We start from the raw sequence: 26,344 nt of genomic DNA, 5'->3' as shown, positions 1-26,344 counted from the left end.
AACCTCTATCATATCCTCCTGTCTCCTCTTTTCTAAGCTGAAAAGTTGCAGCCTTATTAATCTCTCTTCATATGGCAGCCACTTCAAATCCATAATCATTTTTATTGCCTTTTTCCGAACTTTCTCCAATGCCAAGATATCTTTTTTGAACTGAGGCGACCACATGTGTATTTTAACAGTGGAAACACAGCTGCAATGCCTCCCCTGTGATGAGTTTTACCTTAGTCCTATAACATAGGAGCAGAATTAGCTGAACGATAAAACCCCAGAAAAAGTACCAGAGGGAGCAATCTTACATTTTCACAGAGATTTACTAGATGAGCTAACAATTCTCTTCTGTCTTTGAGAACTATAGTGTGTGGAACATGTATCTGGAAAACACAGAATCATACGACTGGAAGAGGTCATCTAGTCCAATTCCCTGTTATCATGGCAAGACTAAGTAGTATAATTCTAGACCATCCTTTGCACCAGGATACAACAGCTTCCATCAAAGCCACCTTTGAGCTATATAGCATCTTGATTTTTATGCCAGAACTACAGATCTCCAGAAAGGATTATAACATGGACCCTTGAGAGCAGCTTCAATATTGTAGATACAAACATTAAATGACTACCTAATAGTAATCTTTGCTTTCAAGGTCAATTTCAATTGAAGATGTTGGAAGACGAGATCCAGAAAACAGGAACAAAGACAGGGTCACTATTCCTCACATCTCCGTGAAGCATGATTCCCAAATGAGTCCACTGGAGGTAGAGTAAGCACCTTATGGAATTATACAGATATTGTGGCCAGTTGTCAGGAATCAGCAAGCAGCATTATTAGCAGATGGCATAGAATACAGTTGACTCTCCTATATGAAATCGTCAATAATGCCAGTTTCATGCCTTTCAAAAAATCTGTCCAAAGCCTTTCAAATTCTGTAAGTCATCATGCCCCAAAACAGTGACAAGGACTGAAGGAAATTGAACACGGGTCATAAGCAATTTGCCTTTTAACAAGTATTTGGTGTTTTAATTTATTTAACAGTTGGGTTTAAAGGGGCACTATTAATGTGATAACTTATTAACTAAAAAAATCAGTAGTTGCAGATACTGTATCTACCTTCACCTTCCCATGCCAATATTTAAGCTTTTACAGTCTCTTTTTCAAGTTGTCTCTTTTTCCTGCAGCTATATGGAAAATTCACATGAATTAAAAATGAAATTGACTTATTCTTCAGGTAAAGCTGAGAAACCAGCCATACATAAAAGGCTACCAAACACATCATGTACACTACCACTACCACTATTTTTCTCATCCAATCTTTCAGTTATAGTCCTCTTATGTGTAAGGGTAAGTAAAATAGTCAGATACCCATGTGGTTTTTTTTCTTTTGGTTAATGGTAGCAATAGTCAGGGCTCACCCAACCGTGGTGAGCCCTGCTCGCCAGCTGCGTTGTCCGGCGATCTGCGCATGCGCAGATCGCCCGAACCTGCCTCTTCCAGGTTGCAATCTACCGAGTAGATTGTATTATTTGTCAAGCCCTGGTAATAACAATACAATCGTTGTATTTTACTTCAGTTTTTACTATATATTTTAGAGAGTTTGTGCATCTGTTTATGTGTGTGTCTGTGAATCTGTGAGTCCATTTGGCATGCAGCTTCCTTTTACTATAATTTAAAGCAAGGTCTGGGTTTGGTTGTGCCAGGACAATGGGATATGCATGGAATGTGACTTTTTCACATTAAACAGCAGGGGAAGGGTATAATAGCAGGGACAGTTATACTCACGAATGACCACAGAGGGACAGCAAGCGGCCCAGGCCCAGGGAGTAGTCACTTACCAGCAGTCATGATTTTATAGACCTCTAACATATCCCCTTAGTCTCCTCTTTTCTAAGATGAAAAGTCCAAGTCTTCTTAATCTCGCTTCAGTGTTCCCCCCTCATTTCTAGGGGCATTAATGGTGGGAAGGTTGGGCTCTTCCCCTTTTTATTATACTCTGAGGCTGTGTCTAGACTGGCAAGTTTTTCCACAAAATCATCTGCTTTTGCGGAAAAACTTGCCAGCTGCCTACACTTTCCGCTTGAATTTCCGCAAGAACACTGACAATATCATGTAAGATTGTCAGTGTTCTTGCGGAAATACTGTGCTGCTCCCGTTCAGGCAAAAGCCCTCTTGCGCAAATCATTTGCGCAAGAGGGCCAGTGTAAACAGCACAGTACTGTTTTCCGCAAAAAAGCCCCGATCGCGAAAATGGCAATCAGGGCTTTTTTGCGGAAAACCGTGTCTAGATTGGCCACGGACACTTTTCCACAAAAAGAGCTTTTGCGGAAAAGCGTCCTGCCAATCTAGATGCGATTTTCCGAAAATGCTTTTAATGGAAAACTTTTCCGTTAAAAGCATTTCCGGAAAATCATGCCAGTGTAGACATAGCCTGAGCTCTTCCCTATTGCCTAAAAAACATCTTCAAAATCTTACTCAATTGTTTTGGTTCCCTGCTCCCTCCATGAGTGCATCTTCTTGATGAGACTAATGGCTTGACATACTGTTAATCCAATAATAGGTACACATTTCCCTGAGGCTTTGTCTACCCTGCAAGGTTTTTGAGCAAGAAACTTTTTGCGAAAGAGATCCACACCTCAAAAGTGCACTGCATGGATGCTCTTGTGCAAGAAATCTCTAATTGCCATTAACGGAATGGCCATCAGAGCACTTGTGCTTTTTCTGATAACCTTTTTTTGCTCAAGAAACCCCTGCAGAGCATCCACACATGCCTTTTTGCACAAGAGCTGTAGCACAAAAAGAAGTTATTCCTTGTGGGGAGAGGAATAACTCTACCAGCAAAGCCCTCTGTCCTATCGATTTACTGTAATCTTTTTTCACAAAAATGCACTTGAGGTGTGGACGTTCTGCCGGTTTTTATGCAAAAACAGCTATTTTTGCACAAAAACCTTGTAGTATAGACACAGCCTGACAGTTTGGCTATGCCTACACTGGCATGATTTTCTGGAAATGCTTTTAACGGAAAAGTATTCCGTTAAAAGCATTTTTGGAAAAACACGGCTAGATTGGCAGGATGCTTTTCCGCAAAAGCACTTTTTGCGGAAAAGCATCCATGGCCAATCTAGACGCGCTTTTCCGCAAAAAAGCCCCAATCGCCATTTTCGCGATCGGGGCTTTTTTGCAGAAAACAAATCTCTGCTGTCTACACCGGCCCTTTTGCGCAAAAGTTTTTTGGAAAAAGACTTTTGCTCGAACGAGAGCAGCATAGTATTTCCACAAAAGCACTGACAATCTTACATGAGATCATCAGTGCTTTTGCGGAAATTCAAGCGGCCAGTGTAGACAGCTGGCAAGTTTTTCCAGAAAAGCTGCTGCTTTTCCAGAAAAAGTGGCCAGTCTAGACACAGCCTTTTACAAATTGGACAAAAGAGATAAGGAAGGTGAGGTATTATCTTTCATTGGACCAACTTCTGCTATGGTAGACAAGTCCCGTAAAACCATATTACTGCACCAACCTTGTCTAAGTTGTGTCTAATACTCTGGGACCGACATGACTACAACTATACTACATACAAAATTGGAAAAGATACAGTTTATTTGCCTATACATTTTATTCCCGTACACATTTAGTGGAAATGAATGCACCACTGTAAGCCACGAGGTTTATCTGCTACTAGCTTTATCTTCCAGTCAATGCTCCCGCTCATTTTTTCCACCCATGTGCAGAATAAATTGTATGTGTACCAAGGCATGTGTGGATGTGCACCACCAGTAGAAACACATTCTGTTGGCTTAGGGTTAGGGTTATCTAATCATTTGGGTGGCATTTGAATCTCTCCTGGGTGGCTGCCCAAGTGCTCAGCTTACAAGGAAAACTACTTCCAATTACTAAGGGTATGTCTACAGAGCAACACTATTTCAAAATAACTAGCATAATTTTGAAATAACGTATTCTGCGTCGACGCAGCAGGCAGTTATTTCAAAATAATGTCAAAATACTGTCAAGTTAGAGGGCTTCTTACTCCCACTCCTGTAACCCTCATTGTATGAGGATTAAGGAAAGTCGGAGGAAGAGTGCTCTATTTCAAAATAAGTGCTGTGTAGACGTTCCCAATTTCAAAATAAGCTATGCAATTGACGTAACTCAATTTGCGTATCTTAATTCGAATTAAGCCTTGCAGTGTAGACACACCTTAACAGCGTTTCTGGCAAGACATTGGCTTGTGTATCAATGTCCAACTTAAAAGAAATGAATGTCTCATTTGCTTCCAAATTGATACTCCAATCTGCAGTGGTGTCCAGTGCTTCTATGGAGAATTTTCTGAGTTAATGGTGCTGTTATTCTCTTTGCTCATGCTGTATTCTGTATTAGTGCTTGCAAACTCTTGCAAAGAGATGTAAACCATTCACTTCTTGCCTTTGTTCTCACATTCCAGACACAGTCTTAACTTGTATTTATTGCCAAAGGTATGCAGCTACATGTGCTGTTTTTGCTAGATTTAGGCTTCAAGTTCGGTGTGCTTTTGTGCCTCATCTCTCTTCCCTCCCACGTTCCACTCCAAGCATGGCATTTTTAATTCTTAGTCATACTGCCATGTCAGAGCACTGTCCACTCTCCATAAGCTTCATTCTGAGTGTGTGTCTAGACTACACCTCTCTGTTGACAGAGAGATGTAGATTAGGCACGTCGAAATTGCTAATGAAGTGGGGATTTACATATCCCGCACTTCATTAGCATAAACATGGCTGCCACTTTTTTTCAAAACAGACCTTTTTTGAAAAAAGTGCAGTCTAGACACGGATCTGTCAAAAAAATAAAGCCTTTTTTGAAAGATCCTGTAAACCACATTTTATGAGGGATAAGGGATCTTTCAAAAAAGGCTTTATTTTTTGACAAATCCACGTCTAGACTGCCAGGTTTTTTTCGAAAAAGCTCCATTTTGAAAAAAGCAGTGGCCATATTTATGCTAATGAAGTGCGGGATATTTAAATCCCCCCTTCATTAGCAATTTCGATGTGCCTAATCTACATCTCTCTGTTGACAAGAGAGGTGTAGTCTAGAAACACCCTGAACTGGGCAACTTCTGTTGGTTAGCAAATTCTAACTACCCTGACAAGGTTTAATTGTGGACCTTCACAGACTAGCAGCACTGAATCTCAGAGCCCAGATCAGCTGACTTGGACTTGCAGAGCTATAAAAATGCAAAGTAGACATTTCTGTTCTGATTGGCGACTGAGCTCTGGGATCATCTCCTCTCATGGGAGTCAGGGTGCCAGCCCAAATTTGAACGCTTGTCCTGCAACCCAAACTCTCAAAGCCTGAGTCAACTGACCCAGGTCTGTGTGGCTCTGTCATGGGTCTCTTATTGCTTATCAGGGACTTAGCCCTCCCAAAATTGCAACATTATCTCATGTGAAGCCAAAGAGCCAAATTCTTCTACAGCTTTACCTTCCTTTGGATCCTGTGATTTAAAATATATATTTTAAATGTCTGTAACATGGAGTGCAGTACTTGAATCTCTGTACGACAATTTCATAATTAAGTCTAACAGAAAACTATTAAACACTTCAACAACTTCTGAACAGCTGATGTAAAAAATAAGGCTACCTTCCGACTGTCTTCCTCAGTCTACACGCGGCAGTGAAACGGGATTCCGATTTAAAGCTCCTAAATTGAATTAGCTGGTAAACCTCATTGCAGGAGGAATACCAGCTAATTCGAGTTAGGGCTTTAAATGGAATCCCGTTTCACTGCCACGTGTAGACGCAGGCAGTTACTTCGGACTAGTCAATTTCTAAAATGGTGACTGGCCGGGAACATGCAAATCAAGCACTGGATATTTAAATCCCAGGCTTAATTTGCAATTTTGGTTGCCCTCATTACCCTTCCTAGATCGATCTAGGGGGCTAGTGTAGACGTACCCTTACAGAAAAAAACAACAGATGATCTGGTAGCACTTTATAGACTAACAAAACATGTAGATGGTATCATGAGCTTTTGTGGGCACAGCCCACTTCTTCAGATGACGGGAGTTATGAGTAGGGGATTTGAAAATTCAAAATAAATAGAAGGGAAAGGAGGGAGGGGTGGAAGAGAATGATGCTCTGTCTTCCACACCCCTTCCTGTTTTTTCTTTACGTATCTGGAGAATGGGTGCTAAACCTAAGCAGATAAAGATCAAAGTCAATAGATAGATTGCTAAGACAGGAAGGATACCACTCAGAAATTAGTTAGCATGCTCAGTGGTAGAGGCCTCACAAACCTAAATCAAGATTCAATCCATTAGCATATGAACTGACTTTGTGTATATAATGGAAATTCCAGGCTTTCTCTGTGAATTTGGCTTGAGGAGCTGGCCTGTGACAAGACCGCCACCTGCAGATCTGAGAATGCAATAATTGAGATCCTAGATTTCATTCTCTTTCCTGGCAGCCTACATTTGGCCTACAAGACCTCTCTCCTATCCTTTGCTACGTCATTAGTATCTACATGTACCACAACCATCTGTTCCTCCCCAGCACTACATATAAGTCTATCTCTATCTGAGCATTCCCAGGCAAATTCAGCAGCTAAGCCTGTTCTTGTGAGAGGATGCTGTCACTGCTTGCAACTCAAGGCACTTCCTTGTCTCCTTGCCTGCCTCATTGTCTTCAGTTGATTGTATTTGTGAGGGGTAAGGCAGGGGCACATCAGAATATTTGTAAACACACCACAATAAACACTTCACCCCCAGTGATACACAGTTGCTTTGTGGTCCAGCCCCCACCCTCCTCCCTGCTCAGGAATAGGGCACCACACCAAGTGAGGCCACTTGTGAAGCCACTAGCCACCTGCAAAGCAACTGTGGGGAGTGCGCAGTAGTAGCCCTGTCTTGTGGCAGAATACAGTTCTGTGCACAATGTTCCATTCCCTCCCCCTCCCTTTCGCTGGAGGAGAGTAAGAACACAGGGGGTGGCATGAAGTTCCTAGCAAATGGTCAGCAGGGCAGCTTTCTGGGTTGCTGACCACTGCCAATTTCCATTGGCCACCAGACCAGGGCCCCAATATGGGGAAGCTCATCAAGGCTGGATTCAAAGCAGTATCTGAGTCTGGATGATTCCTCAAAGAAGCTGGAGCTGCAAAGCCAGGCTGGGGATACCCCGGCACAGGGATACGCCCAAGGTACTCACATACCCAAGGATTGCTGGAGGCATAGCTGGGAAGGCATTTCCCCTGTCCAGAGTCTTGGCTAAGAAGCAGAGCATGCCTCCAGGGAGCTGCCCAGAGTCAACAATTAGGCTTATCTGGGTGTATCCCGCCCCAAGAACTACCTGCATCTGTAGCAGGAGTGGAGCACCTTAACTTTTTCCATCCTCCTCCATGCCACTTGCATTAAGGGCTTTGAGTATTCTAGGATGCACTTCATCAGGCACTGGTGATTTGAAGACATGTAACTTTTCTAAGTAATTTTTAACGTGTGGTTCTTTTCCTATTTTAATTTCTGAACCTACCTCCCTTTTCCAGCATTCACTATTGTAGGCATCCAGTCACCACCAACCTGCTTGGTGAAAACTGGAACAAAGAAGTCATTAAGCACCTCTGTTATTTTGACATTTTCTGTTACTGTTTTCCCATCTTCATTGAGCAATGGGCCTACCCTGTCATTGGTCTTCCTCTTGCTTCTAATATATTTGTAAAATGTTTTCTTGTGGCTCCCTTTATGTCTCTAGCTAAATTGAGCTCATTTCGTGCCTTCACCTTTCTAATTTTACCCCTACATACTTGGTTATTTGCTTATATTTATTCTGACACATATTCAGACACATACAATTAGGAACATTTACCTCAAAGTTTTATCAGGTAAACTAGCAAAGCTGGAAATGTAGGCAGGGTTTTGTTTTTGTAGAGATACTGAGAAGCCTTAATCAGCCTCAGAGCAGCCCAGGCCTTTACCTTTTCAATGAATTCTATTCCCTTTAAAGGGTAGATGAGAGAGATGTTGGCTAAAGTTCCTCCAAGGAGTACATGAGCAGTAAGAAATGGTCCAGCTCATTCAAGACGTTGGCAAGGAATCTGAGGTAAGTGGGAGGGAGAAGCATCAATTATGGAGAGCCTGCCTTAAGTCATCAGGTTTCTTTTGGCCTAATCCTCCAATTTGTCTAAGTCACTCTGGATCCTATCCCTATCCTCCAATATATCTACCTCTCCCCCTAGCTTAGTGTCACCTACAAACTTGATGAGGGGGCAATCCATCCCCTTATCCAGGTCACTAACAAAGATGTTGAACAAAACTGGCCCCAGAACTGACCCTTGGGGCATTCCACTTGATGCCAATCGCCAATCAGACATCAAACTGTTAGTCACTACCTGTTGAGCCCAACAATGTAGCCAGCATTCTATCCACCTTACACTCTACTCATCCAATCCAAAACTTCTTTAATTCACTGGCAAGAATACTGTGAGAGACTGTATCAAAAGTTTTGCTAAAGTCAAGGTATACTATATCCACTGACTTCCTCATATCCACAGAGCCAGTTACCTCTTCATAGAAGGCAATCAGGTTGCTTAGGCATGACTTGCCCTTAGTGAATCCATGTTGACTATTCCTGATCAATTTCCCCTCTTTCAAGTGCTTCAAGATGGATTCCTTGAGAATCCCTTCCATGATTTTTCTGGTGAATGAGCTGAGACTGACCAATCCGTAGTTCTCTGGACTATCCTTCCCTTTTTTCTTTTTATTTTTTTATGGGCACTACATTTGCCTTTTTCCAATCATCTGAGACCTCCCCTGATGGCCATGAGTTTTCAAAGATAATGGCCAGTGGCTCTGCAATGACATCTGCCAACTTGCTAAGTACCTTCACATACATTAGATCTGGCCCCATGGATTTGTGTATGTCCAACTTTTCTAAATAGTTCTTATCCTGTTCTTTCCCCACTGAGGGCTGCCCACCTCCTCCCCATACAGTGCTGAACAGTGCAGCAGTCTGGGAGCTGACTATGTCTGTAAAGACAGAGGCAAAAAAAGACTTGAGTAGTTCAGCTTTTCCCACATCATGTCACTGAGGGTATGTCTACACTACAAAGTTAATTCAAACTAACAACCGTTAGTTCGAATTAACTTTAATAGGGGCTACAGATACAAACCGCTAGTTCAAATTTAAATCGAACTAGCGGAGCACTTAATTCGAACTAGGTAAACCTCATTCTACAAGGAGTAACGCCTAATTCAAATTAAGTAGTTCGAATTAAGGGCTGTGTAGCCACTTAATTCGAACTAGTTGGAGGCTAGTCCTTCCCTGGTTGCCCTGGTGGCCACTCTGGGCCAAACCAGGGAAACTCTTCTGCCCCCCTCCTGGCCCCAGAGACCTTAAAGGGGCACGGTCTGGCTACAGTGCTTGTGCCAGTTGCAAGCCTGCCAGCACCCAGCCAGCAGACCCTACACCTGGCACAGCATGAGCCAGCCACCTGCTGCCACCCAGCCCTCCGCCTCTTCCCAGGACCAGGCTGATGGCTCACAGGAGCCTGCCCGGGGCCGCAAGTGGCGGGCACCTGCCTGGTCTAGTGCGGAGATCGTGGACCTCATTGAGACCTCTACTCTGCACTAGTTAGGCCTCAGCTGGAGTACTGTGTCCAGTTCTGGGCGCCACATTTCAAGAAAGATGTGGAGAAATTGGAAAGGGTACAGAGAAGAGCGACAAGAATGATTAAAGGTCTAGAGAACATGACCTATGAAGCCAGGCTTCATGAACTGGGCTTGTTTAGTTTGGAAAAAAGAAGATTAAGGAGGGACATGATAGAGGTTTTCAAATATCTAAAAGGGTATCACAAGGAGGAAGGAGAAAATTTGTTCCTCTTAGTTTCTGAGGACAGGACAAGGAGTAATGGGCTTAAAGTGCAGCAAGGGAGGTTTAGATTGGACATTAGGAAAAAATTCCTAACTGTCAGGGTGGTCAAATATTGGAATAAACTGCCAAGGGAGGTGGTGGAATCTCCCTCTCTGGAGATATTTAAGAACAGGTTAGATAGACATCTGTCAGGGATGGTGTAGACGGAGCTTGGTCCTGCCTTGAGGGCGGGGGGCTGGACTCGATGACCACTCGAGGTCCCTTCTAGTCCTATGATTCTATGATTCTATGAGGTTTGGGGGGAGGCCTCCAATGTCCACAATCTCCGCACTAGGCACAAGAAAGTAGCCGTCTAGGGCAGGATAGCTGCCAGCCTGGCCACCAAAGGCCACATGCAAACCCAGGAGCAGGTTTGCATGAAAATCAAGTTGGTCCAGTGAGACCCCCGACCCTGTGTGACGTAGTGGGGTTACCTTGCTGTGGCTGTGGGTGACCTCTGCTGTCTGTAGCACAACCCAGCAGGGCAGGGGGTGAGTCATTATGCAAAGGGGGCTCCAAACCTGTCTGACCAGCTACCCCCCAGGGAGAGAAACAAAGGAAGGTGGAATGCCGCCCCTGGCTGGGGGGCAGGGCTGGAAGAGAGGGAGTTAGTTTCTGTCAGGGAATCATGGAGGAAGCAGCCTAGGCAACAGGCTGGAATTTAGGGGCCCAGTCTCACCCATCTCAAGGGAGGCTGAGGCATCCTAGGCCTGCCCTGTAACTAGATTACATCTGTGCTGTGCTGTATCCTGGAGAGGCATCTATTCTACTGGCTGGTGGAGTCTGTTCGTGCCATTTCGGGCATGCAGGAGACGGGAAAACCCCAACCCGCCGTCACACCCTGAGCTTAGAACATAAGAACATAAGAATGGCCGTACTGGGTCAGACCAAAGGTCCATCTAGCCCAGTATCCTGTCTGCTAACAGCAGCCAGCACCAGGTACCCCGGAGGGGATGGACCAAAGACAATGACCAAGCTATTTGTCTAGTGCCATCCATCTCCAGCCTTCCACAAACAGAGGCCAGGGACACCATTCCTACCCCCTGGCTAATAGCACTCCATGGACCCAACCTCCATGAATTTATCTAACTTCTCTTTAAACTCTGTTATAGTTCTAGCCTTCACAGCTTCCTGTGGCAAGGAGTTCTACATGTTGACTATGCACTTTGTGAAGAACTTTCTTTTATTAGTTTAAAGCCTGCTACCCATTCATTTCATTTGGTGTCCTCTAGTCCTTCTATTATGGGAACTAATGAAGAACTTTTCTTTATTCACCCTCTCCACACCACTCATGATTTGATATACCTCTATCATATCCCCCCTCAGTCTCCTCTTTTCTAAGCTGAAAAGTCCCAGCCTCTTTAGCCTGTCTTCATATGGGACCTGTTCCAAACCCCTATTCATTTTAGTTGCCCTTTTCTGAATACTTTCTAAGGCCAAAATATCTTTTTTGAGGTGAGGAGACCACATCTGTACACAGTACTGAAGATATGGCATACCATAGTTTTATACTTCTCCTCCTCCTTCTTCCCCTGGCTTCCCCCTTCCAGCTCCCTCCTCCCAGGTTTCCTCCTCCCCTCTCCCATTCTCTCTCTTCCCCTCTCCCACCTCCTTTTCCCAGTCTCCCCAGAGGTTAATCCCCCCCCCCCCCAGTTTTTTTAAATACAGAGAGTTTCTATTTTTGAACACACGTGTCCTTTATTTTTTACATCAGGAAGGGGAGCTAGGGAGGGGTAAGTGGAAGGAGGTGAGGGAGGAATGGGGCACGGGCCCCCGATGGTGAGGACTGGGGTGGCTCTGCGGGCTCCTCGGGGAAGAAGCTCTCCTGCAGGGCCTCCTGGATCCTGATTGACCCCCCAGATGGCAGCCTGCGGCAAGTGCAGCCGGGCTGATGGCCGAGTGCTGTGATGTGCTGAGTGTGGGCACTCACGGCACTCCAAGACGGGACTGCTTTGCTGTCCCTCATTGAGTTAGAGAAGCAAGTGGGGAACCCTGAGAACTGTCTGTCCGGGGTGGGGGTCGGATCCCTTTAAGCACAGCCCGCGGCTAGCCTGAGGCAGCAGCTCCACACTCTTAAGTCCTAACCTGATGCCCTGCCAGCACTGGTTCCGGCCAGCCTTAACTTCGGTTCAGGATCCACTCAATGTGGACATGCTATTTTGAATTAGCAAAATGCTAATTCAAATTAGTTTTTAGGTCTAGATGCACTAATTTGAATGATCTTATTTCGAATTAACTAATTCGAATTAAGTTAGTTCGAATTAGTGCTGTAGTGTAGACATACCCTAGGTTATCTTGTTCATCCAGTAAGGACCCCACACCTTCCTGACCATCCTGTCATTGTCTGTAGAAACCTTTCTTGTTACCCTTCACATCCTTTGCTGGCTGTATTTCCAATTGCACTTTGGTCTTCCTGATTACACCTCTGCATGCTTGAGCAATATATTTATACTCCTCCCAAGTCATCTATCCAAGTTTTCACTTCTTGTAAGTTTCCTATTTGTGTTTAAGCTTGCCAAAGATTTTACAGTTAGGCCAAGCTGGTCACCTGCCGTATTTGCTTTTCTTACTGCTCATCAGGATGGTTTGTTCCTGCACCTTCAATAAGGCATCTTTAAAATACTGCCAGCTCTCCTAGATTCCTTTCCCCTTCATGTCAACATCCTAGGGGTTTCCTGCCCACCAGTTACCTGAGGGAGTCAGTCTGCTTTTCTGAAGTCCAGGGTCTGTATTTTGCTGCTCTCCTTCCTTCCTTTGGTCAGGATTCTGAACTCATCTATCTCATGACCGTTGCTGCCCCCATCTACTTCTCCTACTAATTCCTCCCTGTTTGTGAGCAGCAGATCAAGTTGAGCATGGCCCCTGGTTGGTTCCCTCAGCTCTTGCACTACAAACTTGTCCCCAACTTTCTCCAAAAATTTCCAGGAATGTCTGTGTACTGCTGTATTGGTCTCTCAACAGATGTCAGGGTGATTGAAGTCCTCTATGAGAACCAGGACCTGTGATCTGGAAGCTTCTGTTAGTTGCCTGAAGAAAGCCTCATCCACCTGATCTGGTGGTGTACAGCAGACACGCACCACAACATGACTCATAGACTCATAGACTTTAAGGTCAGAAGGGACCATTATGATCATCTAGTCTGACCCCCTGCACAGTGCAGGCCACAAAATCTCACCCACCCCTCCTAGAATAATCCTCTCACCTATATCTCAGATATTGAAGCCTTCAAATACTTTGAAGACCCCAAGATGCAGAGAATCCTCCAGCTGTGATCTGTACCCCATGCTACAGAGGAAGGCAAAAAACCTCCAGGGCCTCTGCCAATCTACCCTGGAGGAAAATTCCTTCCCGACCCCAAATATGGCGATCGGCTAAACCCTGAGCATGTGGGAAGACTCATCAGCCAGACACCCAGAAAGTTCTCTATAGTAACTCCTATCATCCCTCCATTGACTTATTTCCCACTGATAGGGTATGTCTACACTACCCCACTAGTTCGAACTAGCGGGGTAATGTAGTCATACCGCACTTGCAAATGAAGCCCGGGATTTGAATTTCCCAGGCTTCATTTGCATAAGCGGGGAGCCGCCATTTTTAAATCCCCGCTTGTTCGAACCCCGTGTAGCGCGGCTACACGGGGCTTGAACTAGGTAGTTCGTACTAGGATTCCTATTCCAAACTACCGGTACACCTCATTCCACCTGGTGTACCAGTAGTTCGGAATAGGAACCCTAGTCCGAACTACCTAGTTTGAGCCCCATGTAGCCGCGCTACATGGGGTTCGAACAAGCGGGGATTTAAAAATGGCGGCTCCCCACTTATGCAAATGAAGCCCAGGAAATTCAAATCCCGGGCTTCATTTGCAAGTGCGGTATGCCTACATTACCCTCCTAGTTCGAACTAGGAGGGTAGTGTAGACATACCCATAATGAATGGTCAATTAGTTACCAAGATCATGTTATCTCATCAAACCATCCCCTTCATAAACCCATCTAGTTTAATCTTGAAACCAGATAGATCTTTTGCCCCCACTACTTCCCTTGGAAGGCCGTTCCAGAACCTCACTCCTTTAATGGTTAGAAACCTTCGTCTAATCTCAAGTCTAAACTTCCTACTAGCCAGCTTATATCCATTTGTTCTTGTGTCCACATTGGTATTAAACTTAAATAATTCCTCTCCCTCCCTGGTATTTATCCCTCTAATATATTTAAAAAGTGCAATCATGTCTCCCCTCAGCCTTCTTTTGGTTAAAGTAAACAAGCCAAGCTCCTTGAGTCTCCTTTCATAAGACAGGTTTTCCATTCCTCGGATCATCCTAGTGGCCCTTCTTTGTACCTGTTCCAGTTTGAATTCATCCTTCTTAAACATGGGAGATCAGAACTGCACACAGTATTCCAAATGGGGTCTCACCAATGCCTTGTATAATGGCACTAACTCCTCCTTATCCCTACTGGAAATACCTCGCCTAATACATCCCAAGATCATATTAGCCTTTTTTACGGCCATGTCACAATGGCAGCTCATAGTCATTTTATAATCAACCAGGACTCCGAGGTCCTTCTCCTCCTCTGTTAATTCCAACTGATGTGTTCCCAGCTTATAACTAAAATTCTTGTTATTAATCCCTAAGGGTATGTCTACACTACCCTCCTAGTTCGAACTAGAAGGGTAATGTAGGCATACCGCACTTGCAAATGAAGCCCGGGATTTGAATTTCCCGGGCTTCATTTGCATAAGCGGGGAGCCGCCATTTTTAAAACCCCGCTGATTCGAACCCCGTGCAGCGCGGCTACACGGGGCTCGAACTAGGTAGTTCGGACTAGGCTTCCTATTCCGAACTACCGGTACACCTCGGAATGGGAAGCCTAGTCCGAACTACCTAGTTCGAGCCCCGTGTAGCCGCGCTGCACAGGGTTCGAACCAGCGGGGTTTTAAAAATGGCGGCTCCCCGCTTATGCAAATGAAGCCCAGGAAATTCAAATGCCGGGCTTCATTTGCAAGTGCGGTATGCCTACATTACCCCGCTAGTTCGAACTAGCGGGGTAGTGTAGACATACCCTAAATGCATAACCTTACACTTCTCACTATTAAATTTCATCCTATTGCTATCACTCCAATTTACAAGATCATCCAGATCTTCCTGTATGATATCCCGATCCTTTTCTGAATTGGCAATAGCTCCCAACTTTGTGTCATCCGCAAATTTTATTAGGACACTTCCACTTTTGGTGCCAAGATCAGCAATAAAAAGATTAAATAAAATTGGCCCCAAAACTGATCCCTGAGGATCTCCGCTAGTAACCTTCCTCCAACCTGACAGTTCACCTTTCAATATGACCCGCTGTAGTCTCCCCTTTAACCAGTTGCTTATCCACCTCTCAACTTTCATATTAATCCCTATCTTTTCCAATTTAACCAATAATTCCCCATGTGGTACTATATCAAATGCCTTACTAAAGTCGAGGTAGATTAGATCCACTGCATTTCCTTTATCTAAAAAATCTGTTACTTTCTCAAAAAAGGAGATCAGGTTGGTTTGGCACAATCTACCTTTTGTAAAACCATGTTGTAATTTGTCCCAATTGCCATTAGCCTCAATGTCTCTAACTACTTTCTCCTTCAAAATTTTTTCCAGGATCTTACATACTACAGATGTCAAACTAACAGGCCTATAGTTACCTTGGTCGCTTTTTTTCCCTTTCTTAAAAATCGGAACTATATTAGCAATTCTCCAGTCAAATGGTACAACCCCTGAGTTTAGAGATTTATTAAAAATTTTTGCTAATGGACTTGCAAGTTTATGTGCCAGTTCCTTTAATATTCTTGGGTGAAGATTATCTGGGCCCCCCGATTTACTCCCATTAAGCTGTTCAAGTTTGGCTTTTACCTCGGATATGGTAATATCTACCTCCTTATCTTTAGTCCCATTTGTTAACTTACCATTATCCCTAAGCTCTTCATTAGCCTCATTAAAGACTGAAGCAAAGTATTTGTTCAAATATTGGGCCATTCCTAGATTATCCTTAACCTCCACTCCATCCTTAGTAATTAGCGGTCCTACTTCTTCTTTTTTTGTTTTTTTCCTATTTATATGGCTATAAAACCTTTTACTATTGGTTTTAATTCCCTTTGCAATGTCCAACTCCACCTGACTTTTAGCCTTTCTCACTTTATCCCTACATGCTCGAACCTCAATAAGGTAGCTTTCTTTACTGATCCCTCCCATTTTCCACTCCTTATATGCTTTCTGCTTTTTCTTAATCACCTCTCTGAGATGCTTGCTCATCTAGCTTGGTCTAACACACCTGCCTATAAATTTTTTCCCTTTTCTAGGGATACAGGCTTCTGACAACTTCTGCAACTTTAACTTAAAATAATTCCAGGCCTCCTCCACTTTAAGATCCATAATTTCTTTAGTCCAATCAACTTCCCTAACTAATTTCCTTAATTTACTAAAGTTAGCCCTTTTGAAATCAAAAACCCTAGTCTCAGATTTATTTTTGTTTATCCTTCCATTTAATTTAAATTGAATTAGCTCATGATCACTCGAGCCAAGGTTGTCTCCTACAACCATTTAATCTATGAGGTCCTCGCTACTCACCAAAACCAAATCTAAAATAGCATCCTCCCTTGTTGGTTCAGCAACAACTTGATGCAGGAATTCATCAGCTATCACATCTAGGAAAATCTGAGCCCTATTATTATTACTAGCACTTGTTCTCCAGTCTATATCTGGAAAGTTGAAATCTTCCATGATTACACAGTTTCCATGAGTATTTACTTCATTAAAAACATTAAAGAGGTCTCTATCCATATCCAAATTGGATCCTGGTGGTCTATAACACACACCAAGCACTATCCCAGGGGAGGATCTGATAGTTTTCTTCCCCAATGTGATTTTTGCCCAAACGGACTCTGTCTTCTCCATTCCATCACTTTTTATTTCTTTACAATCTACCTCATCTTTGATATACAATGCGACTCCACCACCTTTACCCTTATTTCTGTCTTTCCTAAACAGCACATACCCTTCAATACTTGTACTCCAGTCATGCCTAGTATTCCACCATGTTTCTGTTATTCCTATAATATCTGGTTTCACTTAAGAACATAAGAACATGAGAACATAAGAACAGCCGTACTGGGTCAGACCAAAGGTCCATCTAGCCCAGTATCCTGTTTACCGACAGTGGCCAGCACCAGGTGCCCCAGAGAGGGTGGACCAAAGACAATGATTAAGCGATTTGTCTCCTGCCATCCCTCTCCAGCCTCTGACAAACAGAGGCCAAGGACACCATTTTATCCCCTGGCTAATAGCCTTTTATGGACCTAACCTCCATGAATTTATCCAGCTTCTCTTTAAACTCTATTATAGTCCTAGCCCTCACAGCCTCCTCTGGCAAGGAGTTCCACAGGTTGACAACACGCTGTGTGAAGAAGAACTTCCTTTTATTAGTTTTAAACCTGCTCCCCTTTAATTTCATTTGGTGTCCTCTAGTTCTTCTATTATGGGAACTAATAAATCACTTTTCTTTATCAGCCCTCTCCACACCACTCATGATTTTATAGACCTCTATCATATCCCCCCTCAGTCTCCTCTTTTCTAAACTGAAAAGTCCCAGTCTCTTTAGCCTCTCCTCATATGGGACCCGTTCCAAACCCCTAATCATTTTAGTTGCCCTTTTCTGAACCCTTTCCAAGGCCAAGATATCTTTTTTGAGGTGAGGAGACCACATCTGTACACAGTATTCAAGATGTGGGCGTACCATAGTTTTATACAGGGGCAGTAAGATATTCTGGGTCTTATTTTCTATCCCTTTCCTAATAATTCCTAGCATCCTTTCCTAATAATTCCTAGCATCCTATTTGCCTTTTTGACCGCCACTGCACTCTGAGTGGAAGTTTTCAGAGAACTGTCCACGATAACTCCAAGATCTCTTTCCTGATTTGTTGTAGCCAAATTAGCCCCCATCATACTGTACGTATAGTTGGGGTTATTTTCCCCGATGTGCATTACTTTACACTTATGCACATTAAATTTCATTTGCCATTTTGTTGCCCAATCACTCAGTTTGGTGAGATATTCTTGGAGTCCCTCACAGTCTGCTTCTGTCTTGACTATCCTGAACAGTTTGGTATCATCTGCAAACTTTACTACCTCACTGCTTACCCCTTTCTCCAGATCATTTATGAATAAGTTGACAAGGATTGGTCCCAGGACTGACCCTTGGGGTACACCACTAGTTACCCCTCTCCAATCTGAAAATTTACCATTTATTCCTACCCTTTGTTTCTGTCTTTTAACCAGTTCTCAATCCAAGAAAGGACCTTCCCTCTTATCTCATGGCCATGTAATTTACACAAGAGCCTTTGGTGAGGGACCTTGTCAAAGGCTTTCTGAAAATCCAAGTATACTATATCTACTGGATCCCCCTTGTCCGCATGTTTGTTAACCCCTTCAAAGAACTCTAATAGATTAGTAAGACAGGATTTCCCTTTACAGAAACCATGTTGACTTTTGTCCAACAAATTATGTTCTTCTACATGCTTCACAATTTTATTCTTTACTATTGTTTCGACTAATTTGCCCGGTACTGAAGTTAGACTTATCGGTCTGTAATTGCCAGGATCGCCTCTAGAGCCCTTTTAAAATATTGGTGTCACGTTGGCTACCTTCCAGTCATTAGGTACGGAAGCCGATTTAAAGGATAGGTTACAAACCACAGATAATAGCTCAGCAATTTCCCTTTAAGTTCTTTTAGAACCCTTGGATGAATGCCATCCGGTCCCGGAGATTTGTTAACATTAAGTTTTTCTATTTGTTCCAAAACCTCCTCTAATGACACTTCAATCCGGGACAGTTCCTCAGATTCATCACCCACAAAGGACGGTGCAGATTCAGGAATCTCCCCAATGTCCTCAGCCATGAAGACTGAAGCAAAGAAATCATTTAGTTTCTCCGCAATGGCTTTATCGTCCTTGATTGCTCCTTTTATAGCTCGATCATCTAGGGGACCCACAGGCTTTTTAGCAGGCTTCCTGCTTCTAATGTACTTAAAAAACATTTTGTTATTTCTTTTTGAATTTTTGGCTAGCTGTTCCTCAAAATCTTTTTTTGCTTTTCTTATTACATGTTTACACTTGATTTGACAGTGTTTATGTTCCTTTCTATTTATCTCACTAGGATTGGACTTCCACTTCTTAAAAGATACCTTTTTGTCCCTCACTGCTTCTTTTACATGGTGATTAAGCCACGGTGACTCTTTTTTAGGTCTCTTGCTATATTTTTTAATTTGAGGTATACATTTAAGTTGGGCCTCTATTATGGTGTCTTTAAAAAGTTTCCATGCAGCTTTCAGGGATTTGGCTCTAGTCACTGTGCCTTTTAATTTCTGTTTAACTAACCTCCTCATTTTTGCGTAATTCCCCTTTTTGAAATTAAATGCCATGGTACTGGACTGCTGAGGTGTTCTTCCCACCACAGGAATGTTGAATGTTATTATATTATGGTCACTATTCCCAAGCGGTCCTGTAACGGTTATATCCTGGACCTGATCCTGCACTCCACTCAGGACTAAATCGAGAATTGCCTCTCCCCTTGTGGGTTCCTGCACTAGCTGCTCCAAGACGCAGTCATTTAAGCCATTGAGATATTTTATCTCCACTTCTCTTCCTGAGGTGACATGTATCCAGTCAATATGGGGGTAATTAATATCCCCCATTATTATAGAGTTCTCTATTTTGGTAGCCTCTCTAATCTCCCTCAGCAGTTCTATGGACCAATAGCTCTAGTTCTACTTCCTGGACCAATAGCTCTAGTTCCTCCTTTTTGTTACCTAGGCTCCTCGCATTGGTGTACAAACATCTTACTTTTTGCTGTTTGGCCTCATTCACATTCTTTGCCCAATTTGGCACAGGCGTTATACCTCCAATATGACCTATTAGACTAGTATCCATCCCACCCTTCCTCATGTTCATTCTCCTACCCCCAGCTATATACTTTCTTACTTCGTTTTCCTCCCTCTCAGTGTTAAAATCTGGCGTAGAGATTACCTGGGCATCTCCCAACCGTCTCCCCCAAATTCCTAGTTTAAAGCTCTCTTAATAAGTTGAGCCAGCCTCCATCCTAGAAGTCTATTTCCCTCCCTACTTAGGTGAAGTCCATCTCTAAAGAAAAGTCCTCTGTCCATAAATGCCTCCCAGTGCCCATACATCCCAAAGCCCTCCTTATAGCACCATTGCCTAAGCCATCTATTGATCATCATAATCCTGTCACATCTTATTTGCCCTTCTCTAGGAACAGGCAGAATCCCACTAAAGATCACCTGAGCCTCAATTTCCTTGAGCATCCTCCCCAGCCTAGCATAGTCTCCCTTAATTTGTTCCAGCAAGAATCTAGCCGTATCATTTGTTCCTACATGAAGGATGATCAATGGATTCCTTCCTGCTCCCTTAATAATTCTCTTCAACCTCAGTTCCACATCTCTTATCTTAGCACCAGGCAGACAGCACACCCTTCTATTCTCTGGATCAGCTCTGTTTACAGGCCTATCTATTCTTCTCAATAAGGAGTCCCCAATCACATAGACCTGCCTTTTCCTAGTGATAGTGCAATTCTCTCGTCTATCTCTAGCTTCCTCTGGCTGCAAGTCCTTGCCATTCCTATTTTCCCTTGTAATTCTAATGCTCATTATTGGTGTTGTCTCCATTAAGTCTTCCCCTTTATCTATGGGACTAGCCACTCTTCTCTTCTTCCTTACCCTTCCATCTTCATTATCTACCTGCTGTACCCCTTCTACATTTTCCAGCTCTACATACCTGTTCTTGAGCTCTATTTTTCCCCTAATCAGTGAAGCCCCTCCCCCTAATCAGGGCTCAGCTTCTCTCCCAGCACACTGCCCCTCCAACAGAACTCCCACTCAAACTTCCCTGTTTACAGCTCTGTTTGCTTGGCTCCTGTGCCGCTGCAGCTATCTGTGAAGCCTCTAAACTTCAAGCCTCTAAACTGAACCCAAAGACACTCAGCAGGCTTTTCTCCCATTTTATGCTGGAGCTCTGAGCAATCATACTGCTCTCTTACATATAGTGCAACTCCTCCACTTTTTCTCTCCTCCCCTGCCTGTCTTTCCTCAACAGTTTTTTTATACCCTTGCACAACAGTGCTCCAAATATGTTAGTCATCCCACCAAGTCTCCATTATTCCAATCAAATCATAGACCAAGTCTCAGATGCTGAGGGTCTATCGGAGGGTATGTCTACACTAGCACGTTAGTTCGAGCTAGGTAGGCAAATGAGGGCAACCGGAGTTGCAAATGAAGCCCAGGATTTAAACATTCCACGAGGAGTAACAGTTAATTTGAACTAAGGAGTTCGAATTAATGTTTAACTGCCGCTTCTAGCCGCGGGCAGTTAATTCGGACTAAGGGGGATTTAAAAATGGTGGTGCCCGGGAACATGCAAATGAAGGCCGGGATATTTAAATCCTGGGCTTCATTTGCAACTCCGGTTGCCCCCATTTGCCTACCTAGCTTGAACTAAGGAGCTAGTGTAGACATACCCCTACAGATTTAGGTCAATATAAGGCAGCTTATGTCAACTTAACTATGACAGTGTCTACCTTACATCCTTGCTTCTGCACAGGTGAGTTCTCTACTAAACCAACTCCAACATCACCTCCAGGAGAAGTGAAGAGTTTATGTCTGTGTAATTAGGGCACTGAAATATCTTTGTAGATACTTCATTCCTTACATTTGGTGTACACTGTCTTGTTAATTTTGCCACTGTGCTGAAGCCATGAAATTGACAAGAAAGCCAGCATCTGCTTGAACTGCCCAGCCTGCATGCCACGTTAGTCTACCACCACCAACCCAGGCTGACACCTTTGGGATCCTGGCTCCCTGCTCCCCAGCAGGAGTATGGTAGCTGACCAGAATCTGGACATAGATCTTCCTGCCAGGGGCAAGAAGCCTGGCTGGGAGTGGGGAGCCAAGACAACTTGATGGCACCTAGGTTCCTGGTGGGGAACTATGCAAAGTTAAGAGCCTTGACTCTCAGCCCCCTACACTGCCCCTCTTTAGTTGGTGGAAGTACACCTGAAGACGATGCACACCACTGACAGGAGGAGGGTAATGTGGACATCAGCTACCACAGACCTAACATAGGTTGACTTAAGATGGTAGCGTACACATGCTGGGACAGGTGAAGGATAACAAAGATAGATACACAAGACTGAGTCATGAGATCTGAAATATGTTCCTGGTTCTCCCACAAATGTTTTATGTGACCTTGGCTACATTTACACTGCAATGAGAGCCTTGCTGCTGTTCAGAAAGGAGGCAGCTGATTTAAGCTCATGGAGCCTAAATAAGAACCATACTAGGTTAACCAAAGGTCCCTCTAGCCCATAGAATCATAGAACCATAGAGCTGGAAGAGACCTCAGAAGGCCATCAAGTCCAGCCCCCTGCTCTAGGCAGGACCAATCCCAACTAAATCAACCTGGCCAGGGCTTTGTCAAGCCAAGACATAAACACCTCTAGGGATGGAGACTCCACTACGTTCCTAGGTAACCCATTCCAGTACTTCACTACCCTCCTGGTGAAATAGTTTTTCCTAATATCCAACCTGGACTTCTCCCACCACAACTTGAGACCATTGCTCCTTGTTCTGCCATCTGTCACTACTGAGAACAGCCTCCCTCCATCCTCTTTGGAACCTCCCTTCAGGAAGTTGAAGGCTGCTGTCAAATCCTCCCTCACTCTTCGCTTCTGCAGACTAAACAGACCCAACTCCCTCAGCGTCTCCTCATAAGTCATATACTCCTGCCCCCTAATCATTTTGGTTGCCCTCCGCTGGACCCTCTCCAATGCGTCCACATCCTTTTTGTAGTGGGGGGCCCAGAACTGGACACAATATTCCAGATGTGGCCTCATTAGAGCCAAATAAAGGGGAATAATGACATCTCTGGATCTGCTGGCAATGCTCCTCTTAATGCAACCTAATATGCCATTAGCCTTCTTGGCTACAAGAGCACACTGTTGACTCATATCCAGCTTCTCATCCACTGTAACCCCCAGGTCCTTTTCTGCAGAACTACTACTTAACTGGTTGGTCCCCAGCTTGTAACTATGCTTGGGATTCTTATAGATTTCTTGTGGCGCAATCCTCCAATTTGTCTAAGTCACTCTGGACCCTATCTCTGCCCTCAAGCGTATCTACCTCTCCCCCTAGCTTAGTGTCATCCGCAAACTTGCTGAGGGTGCAATCCATCCCCTCATCCAGGTCATTAATAAAGATATTGAACAAAACCGGTCCTAGAACTGAACCTTGGGGCACTCCGCTAGGAAACAACCGCCATCCTGACATCGAGCCGTTGATCACTACCCACTGGGCCCGGCCTTCTAGCCATCTTTCTATCCATCTTACCGTCCATTTATCCAATCCACATTCCCATAACTTGCTGGCAAGAATAGTGTGGGAGACCGTATCAAAAGCCTTGCTAAAGTCAAGGTATATCACATCCACCAACTTTCCCATGTCCACAGAGCCAGTTACCTCATCATAGACGCTAATCAGATTGGTCAGGCACGACTTGCCCTTTGTGAATCCATGCTGACTATTCCTAATCACTTTCATCTCGTCCAAGTGCCTCAAACCGGTTTCCTTAAGGATCCCTCCATGATTTTTTCAGGAACCGAGATAATACTGACCGGCCTATAGTTCCCTGGATCGTCCTTTTTCCCTTTTTTGAAGATGGGCACTACATTTGTCTTTTTCCAATCATCCGGGATTTCTCCCGATCTCCACGACTTTTCAAAGATAATAGCCAAAGGCTCCTCAATGACATTTGCCAATTCCCTCAGTACCCTTGGATGTATTAAGTCCAGACCCATGGATTTGTGTACGTTTAGCTTTTCTAAATAGTTCCTAACCTGTTCTTTACCCACTAAGGGCTGTCCATCTTCATCCCATCTTGCGTCACTTAGCGCACAAGTCCAGGAGCCAACCGTGTCCGTGAATACAGAGGCAAAGAAAGCATTGAGTACTTCAGCTTTCCCCACATCATCTGTCACTAGGGGTGTGTCTAAACTACATGGCTCCATCAATGGAGCCATGTAGATTAGGCTGATCGGCAAAGGGAAATGAAGCCGCAATTTCAATAATCGCGGCTTCATTTAAATTTAAATGGCTGCCGCGCTGAGCCGACAAACAGCTGATCAGCTGTTTGTCGGCTCAGCGCGCTAGTCTGGACGCTCCCGTGCTGACCTGAAAGCCCTTTATCGACCTCCCTGTTATGCCTCGTAGGATGAGGTTTACCGGGGAAGTTGATAAAGGGCTTTCATGTCGGCAGGGGAGTGTCCAGACTAGCGCGCTGAGCCAACAAACAGCTGATCAGCTGTTTGTCGGCTCAGCGCGGCAGCCATTTAAATTTAAATGAAGCCGCGATTATTTAAATCGCGGCTTCATTTCCCTTTGCTGAACGAACAAATCTACATGGCTCCGTCGATGGAGCCATGTAGTTTAGACGTAACCTAGGTTACCTTCTTCATCCATTAGGGGCCGCACAGCCTCTCTGATCACCTTCTTCTTGTTAACATGCCTGTAGAAACCTTTCTTGTTATCCTTCACATCCTTAGCAATTCCATCTGCGCTTTCGCCTTCCTGATAAACCCCTCCCTGATCATTTGTCCAAGTTTCCACTTTTTGTAAGCTTCCTTTTTGTGCTTAAGTTCACCAAGGATTTCCCCTGTAAGCCAATCCGGTCTCCTACCATGTTTGCCTCTCTTGCTACACGTCAGGATGGTTTCTTTCTGTGCCTTCAATAAAGCTTCTTTAAAATACTGCCAGCTGTCCTGGACTCCTTTCTCCTTCATGTTAGCATCCCAGGGGATTCTGCCCATCAGATCTCTGAGAAAGTCAAAATCTGCTTTTTTGAAGTCCAAGGTGTGTATTTTACTACTCTCTTTTCTTCCTTTGGTCAGGATCCTGAAATCTACCATCTCATGATCACTGCTTCCCAGTTTGTCACCCATCTCCACTTCCCCTATTAGTTCCTCCCTGTTTGTGAGCAGAAGGTCAATCTTCGCACGGCCCCTGGTCGGATCCGTCAGCACTTGTGTCAAGAAGTTATCCCCAACATTCTCCAACAACTTCCTGGATTGCCTGTGTACTGCCGTATTGGTTTCCCAACAGATGTCAGGGTGATTAAAGTCCCCCACAAGAACCAGAGCCTGCAATCTGGAAGCTTCTCTCAGTTGTCCGAAGAAAGCCTCATCTACCTCATCCACCTGATTCAGTGGCCTGTAGCAGACATCAACCACAATATCACTGCTGTTGTTTGCACCTTTAAACTTAACCCATAGACTCTCAACAGGTATTTCTCCCTCTTTATACTGGCGTTCAGAGCAATCGTAGTGCTCTCTTACATATAGTGCAACTCCTCCTCCTTTTCTCCCCTGCCTGTTCTTCCTGAACAGTCTATACCCTTTCATGACAGCGCTCCAGTCATGCGAGTCATCCCACCAAGTCTCTGTTATCCCAATTAAATCATATTTCTTGGACTGGGCCAGGGCCTCCAGTTCTTCCTGTTTGTTGCCCAGGCTTCTCGCATTAGTGTACAAACACAGCAGGTAACCAGTTGAGCGCCCTATCTTCTCCATTCGAAACAGGGGTCCTCCTTTCTTGCTCCTTCCTCTCTGCATTTCTTCCCGGTATCCGACTTTCCCACTCCCCTCAGGGTTTTGGTCACCGTCCCCCGACGAACCTAGTTTAAAGCCCTCCTAGTTTAAAGTTTGCAAGCCTGCCCGCGAAGATGCTCCTTCCTCTCTTCATTAGGTGGATCCCATCTCTTCCTAACAATCCTTGTGCCCGGAACAGAGTCCTGTGGTCGAAGAAACCAAAGCCCTCTCTGCGACACCACCTACGCAACCACGCATTTACGTCCTCAATTCGACGATCCCTGCCCAGTCCTTTCCCTTCAACAGGGAGGATGGATGAGAACACCACTTGAGCTCCGAATTCTTGGATCTTCCTTCCCAGCGCAGTAACCCGCTAAAGGTCATTCTTGGCTGTATCATTAGTTCCCACATGGAGAAGCAGGAAGGGGTAGCGATCCGAAGGTTTGATCAGTTTGATAAGCCTCTCAATCACATCATGAATGCGAGCTCCCGGTAAGCAGCACACCTCTCGAGATTCCAGGTCCGGACGGCAGAGGGATGGCTCACTCCATCTTAGGAGGGAGTCCCCGACCACCACCACTCTTCATTTTCTTTTGGGGGTGGTGGCCGTGGAACCCCCATCCCTAGGACTACGCATCCCATGCCTTCCAGTAGATGGTGTTCCCTTCCGGTTTCTTCCTTGTGAGGTCCCTTCCAAAGCTTTCAGTACTGCAGAGCCTGTGGAGAGAGCCTGAAAGTGATTACTTACCTTTATAGTATTGGGGGGTTTCCATGCTGGCCTTTTTCCCCTTCTAGAAGTTACATACTGCCAG

At 44.5% G+C, this 26,344-nt stretch overlaps 1 protein-coding gene across 2 annotated transcripts in view; it reads right to left on the bottom strand.

Annotated features, from left to right (window-relative positions):
- Positions 1 to 26,344, bottom strand: part of FAM83H (family with sequence similarity 83 member H) — a 59,099-nt gene that overhangs the window by 19,387 nt on the left and 13,368 nt on the right. The gene's annotated exons all lie outside the window — the stretch shown is intronic.

The sequence above is a fragment of the Pelodiscus sinensis genome, chromosome 2 (genome assembly GCF_049634645.1).
Source record: "Pelodiscus sinensis isolate JC-2024 chromosome 2, ASM4963464v1, whole genome shotgun sequence".
In the NCBI taxonomy this organism is placed as follows: domain Eukaryota; kingdom Metazoa; phylum Chordata; order Testudines; family Trionychidae; genus Pelodiscus; species Pelodiscus sinensis.
The sequence above is the reverse complement of the archived record's forward strand: the minus strand, read 5'-3'. Positions and strand labels throughout refer to the sequence as shown.